Source organism: Euprymna scolopes, chromosome 30, assembly GCF_053919585.1.
Source record: "Euprymna scolopes isolate OS-2025 chromosome 30, ASM5391958v1, whole genome shotgun sequence".
NCBI lineage: Eukaryota > Metazoa > Mollusca > Cephalopoda > Sepiida > Sepiolidae > Euprymna > Euprymna scolopes.
The window spans coordinates 90,429,037-90,441,694 of record NC_136511.1 but is presented as its reverse complement, the minus strand read 5'-3'; the positions used below and the strand labels follow the sequence as shown (position 1 = coordinate 90,441,694).

General features: G+C 38.3%; 1 protein-coding gene across 1 annotated transcript in view; it reads right to left on the bottom strand.

Moving 5' to 3' along the window:
• The window catches only part of LOC145254565 (dual specificity calcium/calmodulin-dependent 3',5'-cyclic nucleotide phosphodiesterase 1A-like), a 1,571,136-nt gene extending 1,560,748 nt beyond the window's left edge, over window positions 1-10,388 (bottom strand). Inside the window, exon 1 of the mRNA XM_080113160.1 lies at window positions 10,337-10,388. The gene's annotated coding sequence lies outside the window, so the exon portion shown is untranslated. The remainder of the gene's footprint in view (window positions 1-10,336) is intronic.
• Between the last annotated feature and the right edge of the window lie 2,270 nt (window positions 10,389-12,658).

Here is a 12,658-nt window from a genome sequence, read left to right as displayed (position 1 = left end):
GGACCGCAGGCAGAGGAAGTACAGCCAATCGGTAAAGGATCAGCGGAAACACATAAGTGGCGCATGCCTCCGCCCTACCTTTAAGGGACAATCCCCTTCGAAGCCAAACCCTGACAGACGCTTCGACCTTGCTCTGTACTTCCGACCAGTTCTTATCTAGACATAGACCGGGTCCAAACCAAACACCCAGAATACGGACCGGGCCATCCGTCCAGACAAATGCGCCAGGCAAAGCATTCGAGCCCCGCCAAGCGGCCAACCTCAGGCCAACGGATTTGCTGAGATTGACTACGGCCCCTGTAACTTGTTCATAACGCTTGAGAGCCTTAATCACCGTAATAATATCAACGACGCTCGAAACAAATACGGTGACATCATCGGCAAACGCGGAAACCCTGGCTCGCGCACCGCCAGGAAGAGCAATTCCGCGCAGGGCCGGTCCAGCCACCCTGGTCCTCACTTTCCTAAGGAATGGTTCCAGCGCGAGGACATACAGCAAGGGCGACAACGGACACCCCTGTCGCACCGACCGAGAAACCGCGAACGGCGCCGACCGCACCCCGTTGACCTGCACAACTGCCGTCGGCCGAGCGTACAAAATGGAAATCCATCTGCAGAAGCCGGATCCAAATCCGGCGGTCTCTAAAACAGCCATCAGGAAACGATGATCCACCCTATCAAACGCCTTGGACTGATCCAAATTAATCAGCGCGGCTTCAGTGTCGTCTTCTAAATTTTCTATGACTGTACGTATCAAATGCAAATTATTTTGAATTGATCTTCCCTTCACAGCGTAATTCTGATCCGGTTCGACCAAGTCAGCGATAACAATCTGCAAACGATTCGCCAGCACTCGGGCCAGGATTTTTAAATCCGTATTCAGCAACGTGATTGGCCTAAAATCATCTATCCCCCCAACATGTGTGTCGTTCTTCTTCAGAAGTGTGACCACTCCTTTGGTAACCTGACTCGGGATAGATCCCGTGTCAAACCAGTGGTTAAACCCACCCGTCAGAATCGGAACAAACATGTGCGACATCCTCAAGTAAAGTTCGTAGGGTAGTCCATCCAGTCCTGGTGATCTGTTATAGGCGACCTGCTTCATAGCAGCTATGACCTCACACTCTGTAACCCGACCATCGCAACCAGCCGCTCGGGCCGCCTCCAGGCGGGGCGAGCCAGCTAAATAGTTGCCAAACTCCTGGACGCGGAGCCTGGACAGCTGCGCAAAGAGATCTTCAAAGTGCACTCGAAACCGCTCGCAAATCCCCCGAGCCGACACTAAGGAGTCCCCTTCCGGGCTCTGAATTTTACGAATGTAGTTATCCGATTTGCACCCGAGCGAATAGACTCGTTCGGCTTTGTCAACATTCACAGCTTCGTTGGGCATCTTTTTAATTCTAGCCCTAACTACCTGGCCCTGATATCGCTCGCTAGCCAAACGACTCAGATCCGCCTTAGCTAACCCTATTTCTAGGGAATCCCCCCCAGCCACCGCCCGGGATAGTCTATCCTCTAGACGCTTCTCTGCCTTGGCCCTATCTAGCGCGAGGCGTTGGCCATATTTGACAGAGAAGTCTCTAATGCTAGATTTGGCGTTTACCCACCACTTACTCCCGGTAACCGCCCCCACTAATCCCTTCTGTATGTGTTTAGTTAGCCTTTCCCGAAAGTCACCTATCTCCAGTAGGGAGGTATTTAACTTCCAGTACCCAGCTAACTTGGGGTTGCTATCTAAGTCTAACCTGGCCACAAGTAGTTTGTGGTCAGAGTGGCCTAACCAGTGGAACGTGGGACAAGATATGTATTCTATGTTGCCTCTTCTAACTAACAACCGATCCAAGTAAGTACTTGAAGCGGAAGGCCTGCTAGAGAGCCACGTCCACGTCTCCCGCCCCGGGTGATCCACCCGATACCTGTCTACCAGATCGCATCTAGCCATCAGGTCCGACAGACTGGTTTCACACCCATCCGTCCCGCTAGTCCCGCCCACCTTATCTGCCCTGGGGTCAAGGATGGCATTCCAATCACCCACTAGTATTAACCGTTCCGAACCCCCGAGAAACACCTCCAACCGCCGGAAAAAGGAAACCCGCTCCCGTACGCAATTGGGCGCATACACCACGACGACTCGAAACGCTCTATTTGCCACGGCAACATCGGCCACGATCAGTCTACCATCAGCATCCGCGTGAACAACGCTAACCGTTGCAGAAAGGGTGCGCCTAACTAACAAAGAAACCCCCCTACTTTGACTATCACCGTATGTTGAAAAGACATCATAATGCCCCTCCAGCACCCGATGATCGTCAACGCAATCGTAGTGAGTCTCCTGTAACGCAGCCACATCTATATTCATCGACATGAGGTCCCTCAGTACCCTAGCGGCTTTGCTTCGGCACCTCATGCCCCTAACGTTCAAACTACACAAGCTCAAGGACGTGGCCATTGTGTCTAGATATCCGCAACCACCGACCTAAAGTCTTTGCTAGAAAGGGTGCCGCAGGACTGGGCGAGGTTGCCCGAAAGCAACTCGGACGTTACTCGTCCGTCTCGCGCAATACCTCCGACATCCAGGGGAAACGTTAATTTAAGGGCCCTATACAAACAAGGGTGGACGTAAATAGGAACCCTACCTTCGCATCTCGGCGCCAGCTGATCGAGGGAGTCATGCCTCTCTTCCACCAACTTTAAATCTGGAATCGCCCCCCTGGCGTCGTCGATCATATTCCACATGGCCTTCGTGCGTCCAGTTTTTGTATGGCGCACAAAGGTCATGACTAGGGGGGCGTCTGGGAAGTTTTTAGGGTTGGTAACACTTTTCCCATCGATTATTTTCATTTCTCTAAGCGGCTTAATCAGGCCCCTATGGCGCTGCGTTATATACGTGTCAGCGTGAAGGGGGTCTACTTCGCAAATCCGGTCTCCAGGAAGGTAGGGGAGCTTTTTCGTCTTTTCACTCCTTACAGGAGATACAGAGGCGGCTCTTCTACCGCTGTTGGTTTTTGTCGCCGGCTTCTCCCGGGACAACGAGCGGGCACCGGTTGGGGGGGTATCGAAAAGGGATGGGGATTTTGGTTCAGCCGATGAGGTTAGGGTAGGGGTTTTGGGTGGCTGCACCGTAGAGACAGTCTTCTCTACATTCATAGGGGACGGGGAACGGGACCCTGCCTCCTTGTTTTTTCTCGCCTTCTTTTTAGTTTCTTTTTTCGGCACTTGGTACTCTATCACAGTAGCCGTTTCCTTATCGTGCTCCCCTTCTGAGTCAGACGAGGAGACCGGATGCATTCTTTTCTGGCCGCTAACAACTTCTTTAGTGGTAACGTTGGTGGAAGAGACCGTTGACGACACTGTGGGAACCGGCTGACCTTGTACCTCAGGGGGCTGCTCTCTTGTGGAGGGGGTCTTGGTGGTTCTGCCATTCTTCTTTACCACTGTAGTCCAGCCGTCCGACGTTGTTGCTTCTTTGCCCCCTCCGGTTAGCTTCTCAGGGGCTGCTGGTACCACTGCCGCCGGCTTTGCTACTACTACTACTGTCTGTGGGTTTCTTTTCGGACATTCCCGTGCCATATGGCCCTGCTGTTGACAATTCCAACAGTGGGGCCTGCGACCTTCTACTATAATGCTCATCGACCATATGTCGCACCTGAGCATGGGGGGGATGTTTTGTAATCCTTCCTTGTCAACACGCATTTTTAGGTTGTAGTCCCCTACCATAAGGTTACGGGGACCACGGACAGGAATGACGGACTCTACGTCCCCATATTGACTCATAAAGGCCCCTAATTGCTCAGGGCCGAGAATACAGGGGACTCCCAAAATAGACACGTTCTTACTTAAATATTCCGGCTTAAGTCGAATATGTCGCCACATGTGTTCCGATTTGAAAATATTGGCGGCGTCTTCCTCTTTGGGCAGTAGTAAATCCCACACTGCATAGCTTCTACGGCAGATATAGGTTGCGGGGATATTTAATTCCCCCAGAATTTTCGCCATGTCGTCTTTCGGCACACCGGTTAGCGCTCGTTTCTTTGTGTCTATGGAGACTAACGATATTATTCTCTTTGAAAGTTCTTTCATAGTTTTCGGTTCTACTCTAATAACATTTCCGTCGGTCAAATCCTTATATTTTGTATCGAATAACCGGCGGTAATCCCCGGTAGTTAGTTGCGACTGGGGGCCCCAGTCTTTTACCACTGCCGCCGCGGCCGTCTGCGGTGTTGTCTGTGACACTGTTAACAGCGGTGATTTCTGTCCCGGGGCAATAATAGAACCGGACGAGTCTATTGTTTGTGAACTCCCTGGCAACGTCGGCCACTCTCCCGGCTTCTCCCTTGGGGACGACGGTTTAGGGGTCAGTGCCGGTTTTTTTGTGGCTGTGGCACTAGCTGCCCCATTCTCTCTTTCAGTCTGAGCAGCCCCCTTTCTTCGTTGACGCGACTTTCTCGCTTGTCGTAGTAGCAGTTCTTGTCTGTTGCATTCATCAGCGCTACTGTCGCTGCTACTAAATTCTATGTCGGCTTGCTTCGCGGCGTTCAACTGTTCGTCTAAAAGCGTTAACATATTTATGGCCTCTTCCCTGTCGTCTGGCAACCCGTTCGAAAACGTCTGTTCCGACTCGGTGCTTCTCCATATTGAGATATCTCCAGAGGTTGCTGGTTTAATTCCCGACCCTAGGGGGTCCGTTCTCCCATGGGCGGGAGGGCTGACAGTTAAAGCCCTCTTCCTCGGGTGATTCCACCGAGTCGGAACACCTCTTTCAGCTGGCCTAAATCTACTGCTACTACTATTACTGCCGGGAACAGCAGTACGACTAGTTACGTGAGAGTCGCTGCCTAACGCAAACGATTCCCCTAAATTAGCGGTGCGGGGCACAAAACCGAGTTTTGTGCGGGGGTCAACACTAATCCATCCTAGTGGTCTGTCTACTGGGCCTGAACCGGCGGGCGTGTCGGGGACACGAACGCCAGAAACCGGGTTAGGCGAGGGGTCGGAACTCGGACCACGTGGCGGTAGAATTTTTTTTTCCAAGGCCTAATCCTGTGCTCAGAGGTGGCTTCGGACCCCGGGCTAGACATGTCTGCACCGGAGCCCGGCCAAGTTACCCTCCTCCTCTGCGTCTTCTTCCCGGTTGGCCCGGCTGAAGTTTCCGTTGGATATGACTTCGAACAACCACCTCAGATGCAGACCGGTCGAGTCGGAAAAAGAGACAACCTGAAATAATTCGTAAACAAGACAGTCAATAATGGCCTCGCGGGGAGGCAGAAAAATAAAAACAAGGCTCACCCGCCCAACAGGGACCGGCAGCCGGTCTCTGGACAGCAGCAAACGAAAACACAGCCGAACTCAACGCTTTTTTCTGTTTATTTAAAAAGAAAATACAATTTTCTTATATATGAGTCCTGGAATTGCATTCACTAGCAAAAGATCTAATTTGCATATTCTTTTAAACATTCATTTTGATTAATTCCCTATTACTTTTTTCGGGTTTTTTATGGGATGATCATTACATATTATTATATTGATGCAAATGATATATGCTTGTGTAATATGGGATGATCATTACATATTATTATATTGATGCAAATATTTTACATGATATATGCTTGTGTAATATTTGCATAAAAAGTTTATAGTAAACACAAAACTCTTTATATGCATATTTATATACGTGTATATATATTTGTTTAAAAAATTTTGCCTACCAAACTCCTTTTACTGTTTTTCATCTACAGGCATGAAACTTCACATATAAAGTATTTGAAGCGATAGGAAACTTTATATTTGTTGTTTAGCCCGGTAAAATCTGTAAAAAGTGTGAAAATTAAAAAAAAAAAAAATGAAATTTGATAGGCGAATGTCGAACAACGGCATTACAAACATGCATGCATACCGTAGTAGATATTGGTTCATGTTTTAATTTTTAGCCTTGGAGCAAATATATAGCTCAGTCATTAACGGCAGAGGAAAAAATAAATTGTAAGCTAAACGTTTGGTTTCGATTCTTGCGTCCAAGTAATTTTTTAAAAACTTTTTAAATCATGACTATATATATGGAGACCAATATAATATAATAATGAATACGAAAACTACGTTAATCAAAATATCATGTTTCAGTGTATTTTACAACCGAGCAATGGTGGGCGCTTTGCTAGTATATATATATATAATGACAACGACAAAGAAAAATTAGATCCTTATCGGTTTCATGTTTTATGCATGAAGGTTTAAGAATGAAATGCAATCGCTTTTGTGTAGCCAACAAATTCTTTTTATTATCATAATGTACTTCCATATTAAGCAGTGTTAATATAACCATACAAAACAAATGTACACATAATATATTATGCTGTAATCTAAATATATGTTAACAATGGTTAATATGAATGTACAGTATGAGAATAATAAAAATATTTGGTTGGCTTCACAAAAGCGATTGAATTTCATTCTTAAACCTGGATGCATAAAAAATGAAACCGATAAGGATCTAATTTTTCTTTGTCGTTGTCTATGCTCCTAACCCGATAGATAAGTTAAACATTTCATTCAATAACACTGTTATCTACAGAACCACTCACTTCCACTAAGAAGTAACCTTGTATAACGCACACACACACACATAGAGAGTCATGCTGTATTCTATAATAATATAATGTGTATTTAATGATTTCGTCCATGGAGTATATATACTCTGTATATTTTCCTCGCTAACATTTGCCTATCTATTTATCTATCTATCTATCTCCATGTATATATATATATATATATATATATATATATATATATATATATATATATATATACATACACACACACACACACACACACATACATACGTACATATAACTAAATGCACTTTCATCTAACCATGCAAAAGTAAGCAAAACCTATTAGATTCTTCACCTTCCCGGACGAAACTATTTTAAGTGGCGAGGAGAAGCAAAAAAACAAATAGTAACTACTTCAGACTTACCCAATGAACTCGGAAAGAAATATTCCAATCTATAATAAAGAGTGAATAGTGTTTTTTTTCCATCGTATATCATAGGCATTATTCAAGTCCTATTTTTGCTAGAATAGTTCGTATGAAATATACTTTTAAATGTAGGTTTCAGAAATTTGAATAATACACAAGAAATAAATCCTGATCAAATCAATGCATTAATTTATTTACAAGGCTTAATCTATTAATGGGATTCTATATAACATAGATTGGGGAATGCAATCTTAAAAGTCTATTTCTTAAAACACAGCGATATTTTTTTTTTTGCATCAATCCATAACTCAACTATATTTTGTTTAGAACATTTCAATGTGAAACATGGTGTTAATTTCTTCTATTCATTTTTCTTATCAGCGATAAAACCTTTCTATTCATTTAATCGAGTTCTCGTATTCCTGTCACTCTCTTTTGTGACTTTTCATCTTTTCTTTATCCATTTCCATATGATGAGCTGGTGTCATGTACTACATTCATATCTTAATCGGCAAACCTATCAATTACTATATATTTTATAATAAGTTATATGTTGAGAAATAACTTATTTCTCAACAGAAATCAATATGAAGTTTTGTCTTATGAGAAAAAGTGACAAGTCTTTTTGGATTGTTTGCAACTCTAAAAAAACATATAAAAAACATAAAAAACATAAGTATTTCATTTTTTCTCTCTATTTATCTCCCCAATCCCTCTTTCTCCTTCACCCATTTCTCTCTAGCTGTGCAGACACACATAACTTTTCATATACTAAATTATTCTAGAAATTATTCAGCAACTTATTTTATAAATATACTGACATTTCAGCCCGACGTTGCCCGGGTGTTTAGATGTGTCTGTTGAAAAAAAAAAAAAAAAAAAAAAAAGTGGTAGTAAGAAGGTAGGCTCGAACCCGTACCATGAAGAAGGAAAAGACCGGAGTAAAAAGCCGACGTCTATGCTGCTACGATCACCGCCAAATTGGAAGCGACATTTTTAAAAACTTTTTAACTTTGACCCCTATTATGACGCCTTAACATTTATTGTTTAGGGCTTAAATTAAGTTATTAAGTTAGATCCATGTCCAAGGAATCTTTATCTAAACTTTCAAGTGTTTAGACCGAAAATTGTAGGAGGAGTTTGGTAGAGTTCTCAAAAGACAAATCGTTGAAGTTTGACCCCTTAATCGTCAAATTTCTGGCCGAAAACCGATCACATCGATTTTCCCAAATCTTAATATCCTGTATATCAAATTTTGAGTCTGTAGGCTTAAAATTGACAGAGTTATTGCGTAGGGAAATGTAGACATACAGACAGACAGACATTTACTTATATATATATATATATATATATATATATATATATATATATATATATATATATATATACTAGCATTTCAGCCCAGCGTTTCCCGGGTGTTTGGATGTGTATGTTGAGCAAAAAAAAAAAAAGTGGTAGTAGGAAGGCAGGCTCGAACCCGTACCACAAAGAGGAAAAGGTCGGGTTAAAACCTAACGTTTATGCTGTTACGACCACCGCCAAACGGGAAGCAACATTTTTTTAAAATTAAGGCTAGACAATCTAAAGGAGAGGATAACTTTAAAAAATATCGGCAAAAAAAGTGACCCCCCCCCCACTGTATAAAAGTGCCTAGTTGAAGGTGAAGATATTAATGTTTTTAGCCAATTTTCGGATATTTGTCGTATGAAAGGTCGAACTTTAAAACGATACTGATCTTGTAAAAATCCGTCGCCTCTATTGAAAGTTTAAGGCAGACATGCAAACATACATACATACATACATACATACATTTATAGATTGGTAACTAAAAATTTTCGACCCAAACCAATTAAAAAGCTTGCCCTATCTCTGAATACCATTTATGTAAAATTTCAAATGTTTAGACCAGAAATTGTCTGAGTAATTTGGAAGAGACCGCAGAGGTCAATTTTTTTAGTTTTGACCCCTATTATGACCCCTTAATATTTATTGTTTTTGGCTCAATACAAGTTATTAAGTTAGATCCATGTTCAAGGAACCTATATCTAAAATTTCAAGTGCGTAGACCCAAAATTGTCGGAGGAGTTTGGTAGAGTTCTCAAAAGACAAATCGTTGAACTTTGACCCCCCTTAATCGCCAAATTTCTGGCCAAAAACCGATCACATCGATTTTCTCCAATCTCAGTACCCTGTATATAAAATGTCGAGTCTGTAGACTAAAAATTGACAGATTGGCTGCTTCTGTTCTGTGCCTTTTCTTAATCGTACGGTCTTAGGTACCTCTTCCATGGCGCTCTCTTCAGGCGTATCACTCAATGCATCCTGTCTTGGTTCGTAAGGTGCATCACTTTCTAAAAAGTGTTTCGCGATCTTTCATGCATCATCATTCGAGGAATCCACATGGTCATCGATGAAACAATCTTCTCTGCTGGACATCCTTTATGTGGCACGCTATTTCATTAAGAAAGCTTGAGTGTAGACTATTCATCTTTATAACTGTGCCCATGCTGAACTGCATCATACATTTTTGGTGCAGATTCTTGGATGACGAGGCATAAAACCTTGCTTGAGAGGCATCCTTATATGACTCCTAGTTCCCCAAGTGTCCCGTGAAAGTATGCACACACCATTTTCGTGTACTTCAGCAGGTGCTCGTCAAAAGATTAATCTCGTTTGTGCCTAACCAAGCTTCTTTCTAGTTTGTTCTTAAAGAGGGAATTATATATTTTTATATTGAAAAGAGACAAAAAGAGTACAGCAAATGAGAATATACTCTTTTTTCTTATTATTTTTCATCTCTATTTCCTTCTTTATTTTTGAATAATAAAATGTTTTATATGGATGAACTTAAAATAAACTCTTAATTTTATGCTCTGCTAAGTTGGCACCTAACAGGAATATTGTTTTTTATCTGAGGTCTTCATTGTCAAGAACATTGTTTTAATTTTTTAAGAAACGCTATTCAGTAACGGATATACAGAAACAGGAAGTGATAAAAAATGAGTCGGTCATAAGATAACATTGTTTTCAAACAATTTGTTTCGTCGATGACAGCTTTTTAAAGTTAAATATATATTTCTTTTAATATTTAATGAAGTTCCCTAAGTGTACATTAAATAGCAAAATAACAAGTTATTTTACTTCGATATTATTCATATGGATAACAAAGAAATATAGAGACTTCTTATATTTTAGTTATCTAAAAAGAATTGCTGAAGTGATATCACAATTTATGCATTTTTGAGTGAAATCCAAGTGGAACCATAATTTTCAACAAGTGTCTTTTGTTTCTGCTGATGACTTTTTTGTGTGTACTACTTCTATTGCATAGGTTTGCTGGAGGTGTCTTATATAACTTACCCCATGTTTCTTCTGCTATGTCACAGAACGTTGAAGAACCACAATCGTTATCTGGAAAATGAATTTATAAAAGGAATCTCCATGAATTAACGATGAGAAACATGTTGGGACCGAGTGTATTTTCAGCATCATGATCAATACGAACCTTTAAACTGTTAATATCAAAGCATTACCATGAATATAATTCGGTCCAAATGTTTCAAGTGCAACGTAATAGAATGTGATTATAGGAAACATTAATGCTGAAATATTTTTAGACAAGTCACAAAAAAATGTTGACAAGGTTTTAATCTAATATATACAGAGAGGTCAAAAGAAAGGCCAAGAACGAGATGGAGGGACGACCTGATACAACACTTGGGTCCTACATAGCAGCAGTTAGCTCAGGACAGTTAGATGGCTAAAGTCCAGGGAGGGGTTCCTCATTGCGTGATAAAACCCTTATTGATTTGATTGAGATATATATATAGGGCGAAAGATTAATAATTGTGAAATTTTTAATTTTCATAGGGGAAAGAAAACAAAATCAAATTAATATGTACGATCGCTTCGGATTGTTTGATTTGGATTTGGATTTTGTTTTCCTCTATAAAAAACTGATTAATAATTTTGCAACTATTAATCCTTCATCCTTTCTATTAATATAGCTCTAGGTAATTACACCTATTGAGTTTATCATATATCTATCTCAATATATATATATATATATATATATATATATATATATATATATATATAGTAAGTTATGCGCATAAGCCTGAAGAGTCCTAGAGTGGATGAAACGCCGAATATTCAGTGTAGCTTAATCGCCATATATATTTATAACTTACTAACTAGCTCTAACTATGTATTGAGCACTTTTGAAGTAAATACTTAAAGTTTACACATAAATTTATACTTTCTTATATTAATTTTATGTGAGTAAATGAAGTAGTTATATATATATATATATATATATATATATATATATATATATATAGTAGGTAATGAAAATATATATGGCAATAAAGCTACACAGAATAATCTGCGCTTCATTCTCGTGAGAATTCGTCAGGCATAAACCTGATGAATTAATTCTGTGTGGCTTGATTGCCATATATATTTTCATAACTTACTACCAAGCTCTACCTATATATTAACAACTGTTGAAGTAAATACCGAAATATTAACGCATAAAATTATATCTTGTATTGTAATTGTAATTATATCTTGTATATTATATATATAATATATATAAAATATATATAAAATATATATAATATATATATATATTATATATAATATATATATATTATATAATATATATATATATGTATATATAATATATATATATTATATATATATATATATTATATAATATATATATATTATATATATATATATATTATATATAATATATATATATTATATATATATATATATATTATATGTAATATATATATATATTATATATATATATGTATATATATATATATATATATATATGTATATATATATATATTATATATATATATTATATATATATATATATGTATATATATATATGTATATATATATATATATATATATGTATATATATATATATATATATATGTATATATATATATATATATGTATATATATATATATATATATATATGTATATATATATATATATATATATATATATATATATATATATATGTATATATATATATATATATATGTATATATATATATATATATATATGTATATATATATATATATATGTATATATATATATATATATGTATATATATATATATATATATATATATATATATATATATATGTATATATATATATATATATATATATATATATATATATATATATATATATATATATATATATATATATATATATATGTGTTAGATTAAGATTGTTTCAACTTTTTTATCATCATATTCTGTGGAATGGCATGGTCACACATGCAAGATTTTAAATAAATGTGATAAAAAATTAAATGAAGATAAAGAATTGCTCTATATTCAGTTTTTAGTTATGTTATGTAATATGTTGGGTGAGCAGCATTAATATAAATCTATTGGGCAAACTCTTAAATTAACTTATTATTATGAATCCTGAAGTAAGATTAGCACAATTTTTTTAAAAAATTTAATTTGTTTAAAATTATTTCTCATACACATCGTTTTTATTTTCCAACATTCGTTTGTTTTGTTGTCGAAATCAAGTTCAGTTTATACAAAAAAACATAATAAATATCACTTTCTGTTTTATTTGTTTAAAAACATTGGAGAATGCGGCCTTGTTCACATAGAAAAATACAGTTTCTGTCCTTG